Here is a 20999-nt window from a genome sequence, read left to right as displayed (position 1 = left end):
GTCTATCAGCTTTAGTAGTTCTCTGGTGGAACTTTTGGGATCACTTAAATATACTATCAGATCATCTGCAAAAAGTGATATTTTGCCTTCTTCTTTTCCGATCTGTATCCCCTTGACCTCCTTTTGCTGTCTGATTGCTCTGGCTAGAACTTCAAGAACTATATTGAATAAGTAGGGAGAGAGTGGGCAACCTTGTCTAGTCCCTGATTTTAGTGGGATTGCTTCAAGTTTCTCTCCATTTTGCTTCACATTATCTTTGACAGTTGAGTCGATGATTTCTATGGAATCTTCTGCTCCTGAGATTCTCTCTTCTATCGCTTGTATTCTGTTGGTGAAACTTGTATCTACGGCTCCTTGTCTCTTCTTTTGGTTTTCTATATCCAGGGTTGTTTCCATGTGTTCTTTCTTGATTGCTTCTATTTCCATTTTTAACTCCTTCAACTGTTTGATTGTGTTTTCCTGGAATTCTTTCACGGATTTTTGTGATTCCTCTCTGTAGGCTTCTACTTGTTTATTTATGTTTTCCTGTGTTTCTCTACGGGAGTTCTTCATGTCTTTCTTGAAGTCCTCCAGCATCATGATCAAATATGATTTTGAAACTAGATCTTGCTTTTCTGGTATGTTTGGATATTCAGTGTTTGCTTTGGTGGGAGAATTGGGCTCCGATGATGCCATGTAGTCTTGGTTTCTGTTGCTTGGATTCCTGTGTTTGCCTCTGGCCATCAGATTATCTCTAGTGTTACTAGTGGCTAGACTGTCCTATAAGCCTGTGTGTCAGGGGTGCTGTATACCTGTTTTCCTGTTTTCTTTCAGCCAGTTATGGGGACAGAGTGTTCTCCTTTCGGGCGTGTAGTTTTTCCTATCTACAGGTCTTCAGCTGTAACACAGTTCCTGTGGGCCTGTGTCCTGAGTTCACCAGGCAGGTCGCTTGGAGTAGGAAGGTTTGTCTTACTTGTGGCCCCGAGGCTCAAGTTTGCTCGTGGGGTATTGCTTACGAGCTCTCCGAGGCGGCAGCAACCAGGAAGATTTGCTGGCATTGTTGTTCTTATGGGGTTGCAACTCTTTCAATCCTTCCTCTAATTCCCCACAAGGGAGTCCTGTTCTCAGTTCAGTGGTTTGCTGCTAGCATTGACTTCTGTATTGGACATGCTCTGGATGTGTCTCTCAGGAGAGATCTCTATCCAGTCCCTTTCAGCATGCATTTTTAGCTTCATCAATCTTACCTAGTTTTGGTAGCTGTATATATATGGGCCATGATGGTACACATCTTTAAGCCGAGGCAGAGGCAGAGGCAGGAAGATCTCTGTGAGTTCAAGGTCACAGAGTGAGTCCAGGACAGCCAGGGCTACACAGAGAAACATTGTTGCAACTCCCCCACAAAAACAAACAAACAAATAACAACAATAACAACAACAACAACAACAAAGTGTTCTTCTTCAGCTGTAAGTCCTTAGTGACAGGAATTCGACCAACTAGGAACTCTGCTTACTCCCAACCAGCAAAGAGTATTTTTGCTAGATGGCCTCAACACCATTGTCCTTAAGGAAGCATTTTGAAAGGTTAAGTCCCAATTTATCAATACTTAACGATACTCTTTAGCAAATGATAAGTAAATTCATGTTCTACTTTTGTACCTTTCATGGTGATTCTTATTACTGTTGGAGAAGGCAGCCTGAGTGTCCCTCAGTGGCTTCAAAGGGTTCAGTCTGAATGATAGCAGAGTAGCGAGAATGCATGATGTCATCAGGTTTATCAACTGTGACAGCCGGTCTCACTGTCTAACTGTCTGCCTGTGCTTATGTTTCTTTGTCAACTGTGAAGGAAACACCGATTTAAAAGGCAATGCAAAACCACTGTGGTGTGGCCAGAGAAACTGCAGAGTAAGAGCTCTGACCTCATAACCCTGGTGACTTGCTTGAGGTTGATAGCCTGAACCTAAGGTGTAGTGGAGAACCTATTCCTAAAGGGTTTTCTGTGGGCCGCCATGTGTGCCCTCCCAACTACTACCAAATCAAAAAGACAATGTGTTGATTTAATACTACTTTACTTGTAAGGATAACTTGTAAAGATGAATGGATGTAAGGATCAGCAAAATGGGTTGGGTTTATATAATAATATATTCTAATTATATATAAAATATACTAAAATAATTAAACTATAGCCCACATGTGTAAGATAATCAAGACACACACACACAGACACTCACACTCACACTGTACCTATGATACAGGAGACAAGATAAGCAAGGGTACTGTTTTCAGGCAATGGTAGCATAGCAGTAAATTGGCACACCGCTGCCATGGCAGTAGTGGATAAAATTAATATGTAGGAATGGGTGTTCATACCTGGTGGATAAAGTATTATGAGTGATTTTTAAAGAAAAATCACATTTGAAGTTGGGTAGACTAGAGAATACAGAAAAGATACATAATCATTTAAAAAAGTATCTTAAATGGATTTCCTCATAGGCAGTATTAAATTATGAATTACTTTTTTAAGCATATTAGATTGATCTCTGCCTGTTTTGCCTGAGGGATGTAAGTGCACCACATGTGCCTGCAGAGTGAGAAAAGTGTTGCATCCCTTGGAACTGGAGTTACAGATGGCTGTGAGTCACATTGTGGGTGCTGGGAAATGAACCTGTGCTCTCTGGAAGAGCAACAAGTATCTTACCTTGCTGAGCATCTCTAGATAATGTGTTATTAAGATTCGAGAGGCATCAGGAAAGGTTCCATGGGTGCTACTGGCAAACGTCCTACACTGGAGTGGCTGATCTGCATTCTTCAGTGGAGCTTGCACTGGCTGGGGTTGACGAGGTTTGATCGTGCATGCAGCTCATGTTAGTGACCATGCATGGCATTAGAGATGTACATTCTGGTCAAATAACTTCTAGGGCATGTGAACCACTATTTTTTTCTTTCTTAACCACAAACTTATTTTAACCTGTAGAATATTTTCATATTGTGCTTTGTTTACATTTCTACTACCCCTCTTCCTTCCAGCTCCTCCTGTGTGCCCTCCCCAACTCTCTCTCAGATTCATAACTTTATTGTTTTACACACAGCACACACACATGCACGCACACACACAGACATAGGGACACACACACAGGGACACACACACACACACACACACACACACAAAGACACACACACAGTGTTGCTAGTAAGTACATGTGCTTAGGACTGATTTTCTTAAATTTTAAGGAGCATTTCTAATTACCAAAATTTTTCTTGTGATTTTCCTCCCCACAGCAGGTTATCTCGCAGACATCATCCTGAAGTGAATCTAATACCCTTGGATCTCCCCCTTGTTCTTCCCCTCTGAGGCTTCCCATACCTAAGAGACTGTTTTGGTCACCTCCTCCCATCTTCACTCCCACTGCTATTTCTTGTCTGCGTTTCTTGCCTTTGGACGATACCCAGCTGCTTACACTTGCACTGTTGCAAGATCACAACAGTTTCCTTCTGGAAAACTGACTTAAAGTGAGACTGTGGTGTGCAGGCCTCTGTGCCGGCTGTGTCCTCTCCTAGCTGTACCAGTACCTGGTATTGTTGCCGCCTGTTTGAATATGGAAAAGTTATATCTACGAAGGGACAGGCTTTCTGAAGTCCATCTTCTATTTAGGTAAAATGTACTGGAGATTAATATACTGCATTAATGCTGGAGTTGAAAATTAATTTCATTTATATGTATATAATTCTCTAATTTGTTTTCCTTGAATTTCTGTAAAAGTATTGTGAGAGAAGGAAGCAATTTCCTCACACTAGAGTGTTGGCTCCTCTTAGGAGTGTGGAGAATGCCATTGTCTCGGGACTGGCATTGCAATACACAAAATGCTATCACTGATTATACAGTAGAGGATGATAAACTCTTTTTCCCTCACTATGGGAAGCAATATAAACCTCTGAAACAATATTTTATGGAATTGTATCTGACAGGGCACTACTAATTTCAAATTCTTCCAGATTCTTAAAGGAACCAAGTCAGTTTAAAAGACAGGTCAGACAGCCACCCTGCTGTGCTCTTACTCAAGAATGACTGTCAATAAGGATTGATAGTGGTTTTCACAATTGACTAAAAGGTATAGAGTAAAAGGAAACAAAAGGGAAGCATGTTTATATTTCATTTAATTGATTAATTAATTAATTCACTTCATATACTGATCACAGCCCCTCTCTATTATCCTCCTGGTCCCCCATTCATCACCTCCCTTCCCCTTCTCCTCTGAGAAGCAGGAGGCTCCTCCTGGGTACCCCTCCACCCAGGCACATCAAGTTACTGCAGGATTAGGTACATCTTCTCCCACTGAAGCCAGACTAGGTAGCCCACTCAGTGAAATGGAATCCATGGCAGGCAACAGAATCAGAGACTGCCCGTGCTCCACTGGTTGGGAGACCTACATGAAGACCAAGCTGCACATCTGTTCTATATGTTCCAGGGGAGGGGAGATGCTAGACAGATTTGACTATGTAGCTGTGACTGGCCTACAACTTACTATGCAGACCAGGTTGATCTAGAACTTTACAGATATCCACTTTCCTCTGCCTCCTGAGTGCTGGGATTGAGTGAACCACATACACAGCTCAGTATCATAGATCTGATATGTGAAGGAAAGAATGAAAATAAAACCCAAATATAATAAGTCATTTTGGTTAAGTGTGCTAGGTGCAGTTTGTTCTAAATGGCAGATAAGAACAGAAGGTTAATGACCTTAAGAGAGAGACTTTGTTCTGTGACTGAAATCATTCTTAGCATCTGATTAGTAAACACAGGAAAGCAAGATTTAATATCTCAGCCAGATGCTGGGAACATGGCCAGACTTTATCATTTAAAAATGCTGGAGAACTTGACTTATAGAAAACAGTTTGGACATTTATTACTTGTTTCCAGGGTTTAAAAGGTGACATCCCAAACTGAAAAAAAAAAACCCACCCTCTTATACTATGAAAAATGTTCAAAACTTAGGAAAGAAACCACAGTATGTATAGACTTATTCTTTTCTTTTTTTTTTTTCTAAATCTTTAGAGTGTTAGCTGGTCACTGAGGGACATGTGCACGAACACTTTACCTAGAGAAAAGGAGTTTCCTCCATTTGCCCCCAAATACCCTGGAAAAGATTAAAAGCAGAAGCTAACATGAAGAGGCGATGTCGGGAGAGCACGGTTTCTTATATGACTGGGAAGGACCAGAGGGTGTAAAGGAGGTCGCCACCCAGAAGCAGGCTGAGGTAGAGGAGGTCTAGATAGAGGAGCAGCAGGTTGAGGTCGATCAACTTCTGCTGACCTCACCTCCGAGTCTTTTCCCCTCAGATGTGGTAAGGAGAGCATTCTCCTTTATCACCAGCAGTGTTTAATTTCTTAAATCAAACAAGTCAAACCATTTTGTTCATTAATACTAACACACTCAAGACATGGGTTGTCTTTAGCCAATGAAGTAAATACTATTGTGGTAGAGTATCATAAAAGCCTTCGCACATAGTAGAATATCTATTTTCTTATAGCTTCTTAATGTCTTCCTAGTTTATAATGGGGAAAATATATATCTCCAATAGAATATGCATTTTAAGTGTGAGGCAATTTTAAATGAAGTAATTTAAAGTGAAATGTTTTAGCAGTGCTCCTCACTGACACTGATGGTTTTGTTTTGGGATACAGAATATAAAACTATTTCCTCAAGATATTTTGTGTTCAGCATAAAATATTTAAAATGTCTCATTTCCAAGAGATCTGGTGGGAGTTCATGACAGATGTGTTATTTCTGTTTCTTTTTTTAAACAGTATTATTGTGTCTCATTAGCACTGATGATCTACCCATGGCAGAGTGAACTTCTTGAGAGAAAAGAAAAGTAGACCAGCTTCCATGTGGAAAAGAAGCAGCTGGAATAAGCCAGAGACAAGGACTTTCAAATCCACCAATGGTCTATCATGGGTCCCTTTATGCATGCACATGTGACCAATGCAATTTCCTTCTGAAGAACCTACAAAACCTCAGCCTGGAGCATCCTCCAGGTGTTAGTTTTTAGGTTTGTCATTATTTCCTATTTATAGACTTTGTCTAGTAAAAGAAGACAAATGATGTAAGTGGGGTGAATGTGATTAACTGAGTCCTCTGAAGATAAGAGTGTACATGGACAGGGGTCGTTAACACAAGTGACCTCTCTTTGCCCAAGACCTTATTTTTATTTAGTGGAACTAAAAACACTGCAAAGCAAGAATAATTTCTGTCACATAATCCCAAGGAAATGTGTGTTCCTTTTATTGTAAAAACAAAAACCAAAAACTTTTCATGTTTTTGGATTTTTTTAAAACAAACTGATGGTGCCAAAATGCTCTCAGAATACACCAAGAACAATATTGGAGAAATTATTTATCTTAAGGAGTCTAATTGGAAACAAGAGACACCATTATAATCAGAGTAGTCCAAGCCTAGAATGTCAGTGGATACCAAGACCATCTGACTCAAATGAAGTCTAACTTTATAAAGTTTCAGTTAAAACATCCACACTCTTTGACTTGATTGTAGCCCTATATGGCAAGGTCAACCCTTGAAGCTAACCAACAGTTAAGTTGCTTCCAGTGTAGCTGTTATCTCCCTCAACAAGGAGAGACACTTGGTACAGCCTAAAGCTGGGGCATGAACCCTGGCTAAGCTTAAGACATTTATCTGACAGCATCAGCTGACACTCCACAAACACATTTGCTCTCCATGACCTCCAAGCATTTGCGATTAATCAAAAATGTATCTTGGATCTGGAGAACAAGCTACAACCAGGCACACACAAAAAAGAATATGGTCTCGATCTTGCTTATCGACTTGAGAGGTATATTGAATTTAGAAATAGCAAATAGAATAGAATGATCAATATGGTCTCACTTGTCCATGGAAGAGCCAACTTTATCCCTCAAGCATAAGACATTGATCACGGAAATGCTTCAGAACTCCTTTAAAACTAAGGAATGCAGAATGCACATGGTGTGTCGGGGGTGGGGAAGGAGGTGTACCAACGAGCTGCTTTTGCTTTAGCTTAACGAAAGGCATAGCTTGGAGACCTGCAATATTATGTTTGTAATGTGTTGTCCTAAGGAAAAAAACCTGCCTCTCAACTTAAAACCACTTTTAGCTTTCTGCTGCAAAATGTTCTTAATAAAACATTATAAAGGAAACTTGAAAACTTAATGAAGGAACATTATTTGTGCAGAGAAACTCCCTGCCTTAATTTAAATGAGCACTGTTATAACATATCCCTTATGCGCTGTTTACAATTTATAATTCATAATTTATGTCTCTTGGTTCAAACTTACTATTTTCTACAGTCATCTGCTAAGTAATATGATTAGCATGTGGATATTACAATATTCTGCTTCCAAACACAGTATAATGTAGCATGCTTTTATGTTCATTTGTACTTTTCACTTTCTAATAACAATACTGAGTCCCAAGGAAAGCATTCAGAGGCAGAAGTCATATACCCCACACTTGATAAGACACAAATGATTTTTTTTAAACCTCAACAATTGAACTTATTAAATCCCATTCTTGCTTGATTACCCACTGGTTAGGTTACGGTTGTTCATGATTCCGCGGCAGGATTGTCCCACTGAAGGGACACTACATATCCCGGTCCCTGTTGGCATGGCAAACAAACTTTCATAGCATGCGCTCACTCTATAAAATGCTGGTACTAATTAGAAGATATAAACTCATGCTGAGACGTGATATGAATTGGCTTTATGTATCTACGAAGCTCACAGCAGTACTAGATTTATGTGGATGCTTCTTTAAACTACACTAAGCAGAAAACTCAACTTCTAAAAATGCACTTTCAGAAAGCAAAAGTTGAAAAACCAAATTCCAGCCCCTTATTTTCAGTTTTGCTTCTAAAATATTTCCTGTGTGCTTGAAGGTTGCTCACCGCTTCTCCTCCATATGTTTACCTAACTCAGACTCTTCAACAGGAATTGCAAGAACCAGAGAGCACAGCTGTATGTTTTGATATCCATGGTGAAAATGAGCAGAAAATCTAACTGTTCCATATCAAGAAGTATTTTTACTAGTGCTAATGTGCTTTAAATACCTTGTTCCACAGATGAGTGGCCTGGCACCTGCTGCATGAGAAATAGCCAATTACTGTTCAGTGTCTCTAATTTTCTGATTCAATTAGCATGCTTCAGAGCTTTCCAGTTTAATTGCAAACTACTTCACAGTTAGCTCTCTGATTAATCATTGCCCATCTGCAAGCCATCGGAAAACTTAGTGGAACAAATTTGTGTACTTTGGAATGCTGGGAGCTTAGCAAATCAAACTTGTTTTGGTGTATAAAGCTTTAATTTTGTTTGCCCTTTTCAGCTGCACTTGTAAGAAGCGCAGTACTGATTAAACAGGAAGTCTGGACAATAATATGCTACATTATGCATATAATTACTGTAAATACAACCAAGATTGTAGAAACATCATTTAAGGTTAGGCACTAACATGAATGGAGAAAGGGGGGGGTCAAAAAAACACATTTGGAATCAATTTCTTTCTATTATGACCAAATACAAACTCAAGGGGGAAAAAGCTATCTGACTCACAGTGACGTCACTGCAGCACCTGTTCCCTGCAGGCATTTTTTCATGTATTCATAAAATCTTTGTTATTTAATTAGTAGACTACTAAGTTTTATAAGCTTTGTTTACAAACATGTATTAGGGATTTTAAATCAAACTGGCACCACATTGTTTATGCTTCATTTTCCCAAGCTTTCTTGTTGGGCCCACTGAATGACAAAATCTGTTTTAACAGTGCTTGGTCTGGGTTGCAGAAAATCTTAATCTAGGGTCATGATGCCTTCATTTTTGAACAAGGAGCTATGGATTGCATGTTTTGCCCACTTAGGTGAGTGAGCAGACCACAGGAAGGATTCCCCAGAAAGGAGAAGGAACAACAAAGGAGGAGAACAGACCGAGAAGGAGAACAGACTGAGAAGGAGACTAGAACGTGCTGCTGGATCCCCCACTGTAGGGGACGGTTGGGAGGGAGGGAAGGGGACGAGTGGGTAGGGGAACACCCTTATAGAAGAAGGGGAGGGGGATGGGATAGGGGGCTTATGCCTGGGAAACTGGGAAAGGGAATAACATTTGAAATGTAAATTTAAAAAAAACCCAATAAAAGAAAGAAGGAAAAAAAAGGTAAGACCTTTTCTGACTCTAGTTCCCAGTTCACATTTGTGGTTAATTTCACATGATTTTTTAAAACAGATTTCTCAGCAAAGTTACTAGAGATGAGCATTAGTTTTCAAGGCTTTACTTTTAGCTCCTAGAACAGGTGGTTTAGCAATCTCACCCTTGTTATCAGTGTCTCACTGAGCTCTCACACATTATAGTGGCTCGATCGCCATATTTGTTGGATGAAAGAAATAAACAGAGTAAGAGTTCTCAGTTTTCCACACCATGTCCTAGTGTTGCTGGACACCGTGTTCTCCTTTTGTAATGCCAGCAGGTGCAGTAAGCCCCAAATCTCATGGATACCTAGCAGGGATGGTGAGAAGTGTGCTTTACTAATTATGATGATCTGAAATCATTGGCTATTAATAGGAACAATGAAATTTATCTATCATTATGAAGATATATATTAGGGAAATTCCTAAGAGTTGAAAGCTAAACCTGATAGCTGAAAAAATATTAAAGTTGAAAAACTCATCGATGCACAAAAGTTTACTTGAAAACTATTTGCAGATAGAGGCATTTAGTATTTAGATATTTTTGACTCATTTATCAATAGACATATGGGAACCCCCTTACAGCTCCTATTTTGTTTCCTATTAAGGGCTGATTTTAAGCCTCTCTGAGCATTGTAGGCAGCTGATGTAAGAAATGCTGAGAAGGCATAATTTGATCATTTTCACTCACAGATGTGGATGGGCAAAGTGCCATGTTCTGCGGCCATGAGCAGGACTGAGTCCCCAACTAAGATACAATTCCAAAGCAATCCAACTTTGTGGCCAGGGGGCTATAGTAAGGCCATAAGATAAGGCACAAAACTAGTGAGGTAAAAAAAAAAAACTATCTTTCTGGAAAACAAACAGTTAACCACATTCAGTTTTATTTTTAATTTAGTAAAGGGTAAATGGCTAACCCTGCTCAAGCTCCCACCAATCGAGCCTTCTGTTCAGAGATAAGCAATAAACCTTACACATAAAAGGAAAACAAAGAGCTGTCCAAAATGGAATTTAGCCAGAGACCAAATTGGGTCCTGGTCCCTGAGCTGGGGCTCTGAGTCTTTGGCTCTTGCTTGCCCCACTCCTGTAGGAAGGAAGGCCTATATCTCTAGGTATCAGGCAGTATTAATGGAGCCACAGTAGGGGAGGAGTGCAAACTATATTGGTTCACGCTGCAAATGCTTAGAGGACCCAGATATGTCTGAACGAAGCAGCACATCTGGGGCCAGAGAAGCAGTCTCAGAAGTCACCCTGGCATATTTTCTGAGCAACTCGTTGATAGAGGATGGCTTTAATGTGGCACCAAACACCAGATGATATTTGTTCTTGTACAGAAAAATGTTAACATCTTTATAAGGGTCAAATTCCCAAGATGACAAAACTATAGAATTCAGCCTTTCCTTATCAAAGAAACAGATAAAAATTAGGGTAGAAATGTTGAAAAGATCAGCATGATAAGAACTACTGTTGGGTAATTTGTTGTTGTTGTAGTAAGAACAGAAGCCACAACAGGCAGAAGCATTTCAAGGATCACCATGACAAATGCACAAACAAACAGTGAACTCCAAAAAGCTCTAGGCTTTTGTTGTTGTTTGGAACACTAGTTCTGGGCAAACTAGCAAACTGCTTGAAGTTTGATAGTAAGTATGACCAAAACACCCTGCAAGGAAACATGTTTTCAGGTGGTCCCGTCTAAACCGAAGCCCCTGTGCTAACTTCCCATCTGTTCTGATATGTTTAAAAAGTTTTCAGCAATTTTTTTTAGTAATATACATTTTAGCACACAAATTCAAGGTGCATTTTCAACTTTAAAAAGGGTGAAATATGAGTGATTATAAAGTTCATAAGAATTTTAAAAAATGAAAATAAAGACATAAAATAGATGCTTTCTTTAGACAGGGAATCTTACAAGAGTTAAGAAATTCAACATCTACTGTACAAGTCTATATCTTATTGATAATTTAAAATTATAATTAGTGTTCTTGGGACTGAAAGCTACATAGAAAACTAAATATGCACATATGTATGAGATGTGAGTTGCTGCTGCAGGAAAGAAATACCCTATTTTTAAAGCAAGAAAAAAAAATCCCAGTGAAGTCTATCCTTTCATTTATATGTCTCATGTAAATTACACATACTTTAAGTCTTCAACACATCCAGAATGGCCAGGTCTTATGGTGCTTCTTCTTTACCATCTTCCATTTTACTTGGGCACCGAAGTCAAAGCTTTCTAGAGATATTTAGGGATTAAACTTATTTACCATGAACTGAATCAATAAATGGCTATCAGAAAAAAATAATTTTTATTTATATAATATGGCTAAGAAATGTATGATTTTCTACTCTCAAGGCGTTTTCGTATGCAGTAACACCACAAAAATAGCTAAAGTTTAAAATAGTGGATTTCCCATATGGTTCGTCCACAGCAAGATAAAGTTGTAAATGAGGGACCATGTGAGGAAAACATAAAAAAGCCTTAAGGGCACATGCAAAAAATGTGCTATTGAATGATTTACATACATAGTTTTATTCTCCAAAATTCAGAGAGAAACTTAATATGTCATAATTTAACTATATTTCACATCAAGTATCCCTGATTACATATTTAACTCTAACATGCATAACTCAATTTAGAGCATAATGTGGGAGAGGAGTTAGTAAAAATCTAACCTTTTGCATTTCTTGACTTTTTTGGGCTTGTGGTAATGCTGTATTTATAGAGATTCTACACTTTCAAATTTAAGCCTTGAAATGTCAGAAAAATCCCAAAGCTGAGATCTCACAGAAGGTGATTTTTAACAGGCCTTAACAGTAAAGCCTTTTATGATCTTCTGACAACTGGAGTCTTCATATCTGACGATTTAAAATTTACAGTCCTAATATTACATAAGCACACAGGCTGCTGTGTTGTCAAAGATTTCAACATGGTTGATAAGCTGGGGAGAGAGAGAGAGAGAGAGAGAGAGAGAGAGAGAGAGAGAGAGAGAGAGAGAGAGAGAGAGAGACAGAGACAGACAGAGACAGAGACAGACAGCACACACACACACACACACACACACACACACACACACAAAAGAAGTTCTGAAGTTCAGGAATATTACATAAGTACAAACAATAAGAAATACTTAAAACTCTTGTGTTTAAATGTGGTCCTTCATTAGAATATTTCCAATGTACAAGAAATAACATCTAGTCAATTTCTGATTAAGTAAAAATGTTGCAAAAAGTGGGGAGCTTCAATATTTGGAGCTGGAACTTGGAAGCAGAATTAGCCTACCAGAGTCTGAGAGCTGTTTCAATACCATAGAACTAGTTACAGTTATGTTTAAGTGTTTTGTCTTTAAAGTCTTCAGTATTTCCACAGTTCCATACACTCCAGTGTACTTTATTCCCCTTCAGTGTATGCTATGGCTGCTTTGCTGTAACCATGGGCATGGCCTTCTAGTTTTCTCAGTATGTCCGATTTAATAAACATTCTTCCATAAACTAGTATCAATCAGATATAGATGAAGTAAATAGTTTACTATTATTTTTTTTGTGTATTTATGATCTAGCGAGGGAAGGAAAATTAGAAAACAAAATATTGAAGGCACCATGTAATTTGACTAGAAAACTGTCAAAAATAAAGTGAACATAGATCTGGAGCGATAGCTCAGTGGTTAAGAACACAGGTTGATTTCCTAGAGGACCAGGGTTCAAACCTCAACACCCATGGATAATTCACAACCATTTGTTAACTCCAGTCTCCTGGCCTTCAAAGGAATTCCACACATGCTGTGTACCACATACATTCAGGCACACCATCTATGCAGAGAATAAAACTGACGATGACTGGGCTACTGGATAAAAGGTAAGGGAGCTGAGTGATGTCTTCCCCTTCCCCTTTACTCCTATCACTACTTGGTCCCTGGTAAGAACAAGCTTCTACTCGTACTCTTGGAGCACTCAATAGTTTTGCAGTGAACAGACTTTCATACGTAAATAGTTTTGTGAAATTATAGTATATGCTTTTATGTTGTTAAATGCATATTATAATCACAAAAGGAAATTTAATATAATATTTCACTTTTTCTTTTATCAAGAAATATATCCTCCAATGAAGAGATTTTGTCTCTTTTCAAATTGTCAGGTGACTATTTTAGGAAGATCCTTCTGGAAATGCTACCTAGTCTCTGGTCTTTAACTACTCAGCCTATACTGCAGAGATAATCCATATATATAGATGGATTATGTTATATATATACATATATATATATATACATACATATATATATTCCTACTGCCAAAACCTCTATCCACTCTGTGGCCTGTAAACTAAAATTTAAGTTTACTAGATACTCCTGATGCTGCTGACAAACTTCTCTACCATTTTCTCCTTATAATTTCCTTAGATTAATACTAGCCAAAATGACAGACTTCACCAGTACTTATGTGACATCTAACAACCAAAACATACTTTATAAAGGTCTTATGGAGGGACTTTTAAGAATTGGTATTTTCCTATTAAGTTGTGCATTGGTCCTTTTGACAGTACAGCAGCTGTGGCATTGCATAAACTCATTGAGGCCAGGAAAAGGCCTGACATCTCATTCAAATGGGGGGCAGGGTAAGATGACTTACAACACTGGAAAAATTGGAAAAAGAAATAGAAATGAGCTAAAAAAGTGTGTTACAGAAATATTAATAATTTTTTTCTAAATGTGAAATGGTGACTGTTCAAGTATGGGCTTTTAACTTAATTGTTAATATATTGTTTTTGAATTTTTATTAACGAGTATTTCTTATTTACATTTTGATTGTTATTCCCCTTCCCGGTTTCCGGGCAAACATCCCCCTAACCCCTCCCCCTCCACCTCTATATGGGTGTTCCCCTCCCCAGCCTCCCCCCATTACCACCCTCCCCACAACAATCACATTCACTGGGGGTTCAGCCTTGGCAGGACCAAGGGCTTCCCCTTCCACTGGTGCTCTTACTAGACTATTCATTGCTACCTATGCGGTTGGAGCCCAGGGTCAGTCCAAATACATTTAATGTTAATTTAACTGAAATACTGGTAAAATATCTAGATTCTATTAAACTGAGGTTTCAGCCCATTATACACAAATGGTTGCAGTTCAAATTAGGATTTCTAAGCTGACAAAAAGATTTTTAACAATGAGATGGATTATGTGACAAGATTTTAAATGGTCACATTTTAATTAATATTTTAATTTGACAAAACAGCAGAGAACTTAATAATTTGCTCCTGACTCCTAGGCTACAGTACAGCAGTTAAAATATGTTTCGTAATCTACTTGATTTATCCACTAAGAGAAACATGTGCTTTGTGACAATATTTTTCATTGCAATATTAATTTTGAAAGTTGGATAGAATCTAATTTCAAATAATTCAAGGGTTTAATGGCTTTCTATTTTGTTCTAATTTTATTAAAATGTTCCTTTCAGCAACTGAAATCAGCCAAACATCTCTTAAAATATTTTTGATTAGGCTGAAAAGTTTTAAAAACTGTGATATAGATTTGGAACCACAGACTAAAAAGAATTCCCCTTCAGGTATACAAGTAACACTGCCCTTTTTGACTGTGCAACATTTATTGACACATGTATTCTGGTCAACAAGTTAACAGTTCTTGTGATTCTCACTGCTTTACATGTACAATGTTTATACTTGCTCTCTTCAAAATATCCTGAGTAGAGGCCCTGGAAATCATGAGCCATGGCGGAGAGGAATGTCAATCTCCATCCCTACAGCTCAGGTTAGGACTGTGCCTGACACAGAGTAGACAGCAAGCACTTATAAAGTAACTGAATTACTACAGCGCATGCTCCCTGGGGAAAATGAGGATCTGTGACAGTGTTCTAGTTGGCAAGCTGGTGTCAGAATCAGATGTGCAGTGCTGATATTCTGGCTGCATTATCTGCTAATTTGTCAATTCTCTGTGTCCTCACCTTAACAGGGCACAGCAGGGAGCTGTGCCTCAGACAGTTACTGTGAGGGAGTCCACACCCATAACCTTTCATTCTGGAAGCATTCAGTGCACATGACCTGTGATTTCAACATCACCATCTTCCTTGGCGTCTTTCTTGCTAACCACTTATATCTTATTTCAGATCCACAGCACAAGCTCAATAAAGCATGTTAAATAAAGGAATGGGTCAACTGTCACTTGAATACATAAATACCTTTGACTGCCATCAGTGTATATTTTGGAATTGTTTTGGATAACTAGTAATTGTTAAAAAACATAATTCAAAGTCCCTTTAACTGAATTGTTTTAACTCCAATTGGTTTTATTATTCAGCCACATAGTTCCTTGGATAATACTTGCTTTTCTTTTTCTTTTTTTTTTTAAATTTGATTGCTGATTTTTGGTAGTGCCTTAGCAGAGAAGTTTGGGTCATTTATGCTTAAAATTATCATCTAAAACAAAATTAAGCCTTCTGTCTTCATCTGCCCCCCTGGAGCTAACCCGGTGGCACAGCTGTATGTAAACACTGCCTGGAGAGAGCTAGTCTCCCAGGGGTACTAGCCTCCTAAATTCACAGGTAAGATGAACACTTTTGCTTCAATAACTGGCCAAAGAGGGACGTATCGGGAGACCACTGAGCTCAGGAACAATGGAGAAATCCTTCAGTGGAGTGGGACAGGATCCTTCCGGTCTCCATCTGCACCTCTGTGTTAACCCTGTGGCACAGCTCTCTGGAACCAAATCCTGCCTATAGAGAGCAGGTCTCCCAGGAGGATTGACACACCTAAGATCACAGGCTCACAGATGGGACAGGCTCCAGTCAAAGACAGCAAGACCAACTAACACAAGAGATAACTAGATGGTGAGAGGCAAGCACAAGAACCTAAGCAACAGAAATCAGGACTATTTGGCATCAAATAGAACCCGGTTGTACCACCACATCAAATACTGGATATCCCAACACACTGGAAAAAGCAAGATTTGGATTTAAAATCACATCTCACAATGATGGTAAGGACTTTAAGAAGGACATAAATAACTCCCTTAAAGAAGTTCAGATAACACAGGTAAAGAAGTAGAAGCCCTTAAAGAGGAAACACAAAAATCCCTTAAAGAATTATAAGAAAACACAACCAAATGGGTGAAGGAATTGAACAAAATCATCCAGGATCTAAAAATAAAAATAGAAACAATAAAGAAATCACAAAGGGAGACAATCTGGAGATAGAAAACCTAGGAAAGAGATCAGGAGTCATAGACACAAGCATCACCAACAGAATACAAGAGATAGAAGAGAGAATCTCAGGGGCAGAGGATACCATAGAAAACATTGACACAATAGTCAAAGAACATGCAAAATGGAAAAAGCTCCTAGCCCAAATCATCCAGAAAATTCAGGACACAAAGCTAAGGATAATAAGCATAGAAGAGAGTAAAGATTCACACATCAGAGGCCCAGTAAATATCTTCAACAAAATTAAAGAAGAAAATTTCCTTAACCTAAAGAAAGAGATGCTCATGAACATACAAGAAGCCCACAGAACTCCAAATAGATTGGAACAGAAAAGAAATTCCTCCCGTCACATAATAGTCAAAACATCAAAAGGCCATAACAAAGAAAGAATATTATGAGAAATAAGGGGAAAAGGTTAGGTAGCATATAAAGGCAGACCTATCAGAATTACAGCAAACTTCTCAACGGAGACTCTAAAAGCCAGAAGATCCTGGGCCAATGTCATACAGACCCTAGGAGACTTTAAATGCCAGCCTCGGCTACTATATCCAGCAAAATTCTCAATTAACATAGATGGCGAAACCAAGATATTCATGACAAAACTAAATTTACACAAGATCTTTACACAAATCCAGGTCTATAAAGATAATAGATAGAAAACTCCAACACCAAGAGGGAAACTATACTCTAGAAAATGCAAGAAAGTAATCTTTCAACAAGCCCAAAAGAAGAGAGTCACACAAACATATTTCCACCTCTAACAACAAAAATAACAGGAAACAACAATCACTATTCCTTAATATCTCTTAACATCAATGGACTCAATTCCCCAATAAGAGACAGACTAACAGACTGGATATGTAAACAGGACACAGCATTTTGCTACATGCAGAAAACAAACCTCAGTGACAAAGACAGACAGGACCTCAGTGTAAAAGGCAGAAAAAAAATTTCCAAGCAAAGGGTCCAAAGAAACAAGCTGGAGTAGCCATTCCAATATTGAATAAAATTGACTTTCAAAAAAAAGTCATCAAAAAAGATAAGGAAGGACACTTCAAAACTCATCAAAGGAAAAATCTACCAAGATGAACTGTCAATTCTGAAAAATCTATGCTCCAAATGCAAGAGCAGCCACATCTATAAAAGAAACTTTACTAAAGCTCAAAGCACACATTGCACTTCACACAATAATAGTGGGAGACTTCAACATCCCACTCTAATCAATGGACAGATCATGGAAACAGAAAGTAGACAGAGACATAGAGAAACTGACAGAAGTTACGAACCAAAGGCATTGAACAGATATCTATAGAACATTTCATCCTAAAACGAAAGAATGTACCTTAATCTCAGCACCATAAGGTATTTTTCCTAAAATTGCCCATATAATTGGTCATAAAACAGGCCTCAACAGATACAAGAAATTGAAACAATCCCATGCATCCTACCAGATCACCATGTAGTTAAGGCTTGTCTTCAATAACAACAAAAATAAAAGAAAGTCCACACATACATGGAAACTGAACAATGCTTTACTCCATGATAATGTGGTCAAAGAAAATATAAAGAAATTACAGACTTTTTAGAATTTAATGAAAATGAAGGTGCAACATATCCAAACTTAAGGGACACAATAAAAGCAGTGTTAAGAGGAAAACTCATAGCTCTGAGTGCCTCCAAAAAGAAACTGTAGAGAGCATACACTAGTAACTGGACAGCACACCTGAAAACTGTAGAACAAAATGATGCAAATACACTCAAGAGGAATAGATAGCAGGAAACAATCAAACTCAGTGCTGAAATCAAGTAGAAACAAAAAGAATTATACAAAGAATCCACAGAACCAGGAGCTGATTGAGAAAACCAACAAGATAGATAAACCCTTAGCCAGACTAACCAGAGAGCACATAGACAGTATCTAAATTAACATAATCAGAAATGAAAAGGGAAGTAAAACAACAGGAACTGAAGAAATTAAAAAAATTACCAGGTACTATTACAGAAGCCTATACTCAACAAAATTGGAAAATCTGGATGAAATGGACTATTTTCTAGACAGATACCAGGTAACAAAGTTAAATCAGAATCAGATAAGCCATTTAAACAGTCCCACAACACCTAAAGAAATAGGAACCCTCATTAAAAGTCTCCCAATCAAAAAAAGCTCATACCAGATGGTTTTAATGCAGAATTCTATCAGACCTTCAAAGAAGACTTAATACCAATACTCTTCAAACTATTCCACAAAATACAAACCAAAAGGATACTACCCAATTCATTCTATGAAGGCACAATTACCCTGATACCAAAACCACAGAAAGACCCTTCAAAAAAGAGAGCTTCAGACCAATCTATTTTATCAATACTGATATAAAAACACTCAGTAAAATTCTCGAAAACCAAATGCAAGAACACACCAAAAGGATACCAGGGATGCAAAAATGGCTCAATATATGGAAATCCGTCAATGTAATCTACCACATAAACAAACTAAAAAAAAAAACCAACCAAAATGCACGATCATTTCATTAGATGCTGAGGAAGCATTTGACAAAATTCAACACCCAATGACTTTATGAAATTCATAGGCAAATGGATGGAACTAGAAAATATCTTGAGGTAACCCAATCACAGAAGAACACGCATGATATGCACACAACTACCTTTAAGTATCCCAAGCAAAGCTAGAGAAATGTCAATTGTCAACAGATTGGCCTGGAAATCATTTTATTTTCTGCCTAAATATAGGTCAGAGGTAGAGTGTTTGATTTTGGCACCATGTATGCACCATGCACACAGACACAGGTTTTGCTAGATATAAAATATTGTATGATTGTTACCAAACGTATTTGAGAAACTCAAAAGAAAGGATGGCTTCTGACAAGAGCTTGAGACCAGGCTGAACATCCAAGAGAGAATCTGAGTCAATCTCCTCCCCCTCAAAATAAATGAAATCTCACAAAAGAAAATATCATCTTGAATGAGGTAACTGAATCACAAAAAACACACATGGTATGCACTCACTGATAATTGAATATTGGCCCAAAAGCTCAGGATATCCAAGATACAATTCACAAACCACATGAAGCTCAAGAAGAAGGATAACCAAAGTGTAGATGCTTCAGTCCTTCTTTGAAGGGGGAACAAAATACTCAAGGGAGGTAATGTCTCCCTTTGTCTTAAGGGAGACAAAGTATGGAGCAGAAACTGAAGGAAAGGCCAACCAGACAGAGACTGCCCCACCTTGGGATCCATCCCATATACAGACAGCAAACCCAGGCATTAATTGAGGATGCCAGAAGTGCTTGCTGACAGAAGCCTAATATAGCTGTCTCCTGAGAAGTTCTGCTGGAGCCTGACAAATACAGAGGATGCTGGCAGTCAACCATTGGACTGAGCATGGGGTCCCCAATGGAGCAGTTAGAGAAAGGACCAAAGGAGATGAGGGTGTTTGCAACCCATAGGAAGAACAACAGTATCAACCAACCATACCCCGCCCAGAGCTCCCAGGGACTAAACCACCAGCTAAAAAGTACAAATGCAGGGACCCATTACTCCAGCCTCATATTTAGCAGACTGACCTTGTCCAAAATCAATGGGAGGAGAGGCCCTTGGTTGTGGGAATGCTGGATATCCCAGTGTAGGGAAATGCCAGGGTGGGGAGGTGGGAGTGGGTGGGTGGTGGAGCTCCCTCATAGAGGCAGGGAGAGAGAGGATCAGGCAGGGGGTTTCCAGAGGGGAATCCGGGAAGGGGCTAATATTTGAAATGTAAATAAATAAAATATCCAATAAAAAAACCAAAATTAAACTAAACCAACATAATTTTTAAAGTGTTTGAATAATTAAAAATTCATGGTATTAGTCATGTTATTTTAAGAATCAATTTGCAACATTAATATTTCTTGCAATGTTGCAGATTAAAATTCGAAAATGTGAGGATTGTTTATACTTTCTAACTGAAAGCCATAGTCAAAATGGCTTAAGAAGAAACTAGAGAGTTATATTTTTGTTAACTGCCTCATTGTAAGTAGAAAAAAAAAGTAAGTTTTGGTATGTTGCTTTGAAATATCCATGCTGGGGAAAGTGGGTACCAGGACAACTTGATCACTGGCCAGCCAGCCTAGCCAAATCAATAGACTTCAGGTTCAAGGAGAGATAATGTCTCAAGGTTAACATATGTGATTATAGAAGACACCCAATGTTAACCTTTGGCTTTCACATGCACATATATGTGCACATGAAACCACACACACACATGTGCACATATACATATACAAGGTGAAAAGGAATATTGAACACTAAGTAGAAACCCATAAAAGGCATCTTCTAGAACTATTGTAGTAATAACTACAGTGAATTGAGTACAGTAATGTATTTGACATAAACTATGTGTCTTGTACACATTATTAACTATTTTTTATATAAAGAAGCTGTACATATGTATATTTTGCCATGTGTAAGTTAGGATAATGGTCTGACTTAATGAGTTCTAACAAACTATCTTTCTATTCTTTAGTAATCAGGAATAAGTGTCTTAGGGATGAATGACAGAGGCCAAGTTTTGTGTGAAAGAAGTCTCAGATGGTCAAAGGT

The 20999-nt window shown here is 38.3% G+C and overlaps 1 protein-coding gene across 18 annotated transcripts in view; it reads right to left on the bottom strand.

The window, feature by feature from the left end:
- Arb2a (ARB2 cotranscriptional regulator A) overlaps window positions 1-20999 on the bottom strand; it is a 464298-nt gene that overhangs the window by 33321 nt on the left and 409978 nt on the right. The gene's annotated exons all lie outside the window — the stretch shown is intronic.

Source organism: Rattus norvegicus, chromosome 2 (genome assembly GCF_036323735.1).
Source record: "Rattus norvegicus strain BN/NHsdMcwi chromosome 2, GRCr8, whole genome shotgun sequence".
Taxonomy (NCBI): Eukaryota; Metazoa; Chordata; class Mammalia; order Rodentia; family Muridae; genus Rattus; species Rattus norvegicus.
Note: the sequence above shows the minus strand (reverse complement) of the source record. Positions and strands in the feature narration are given on the sequence as shown.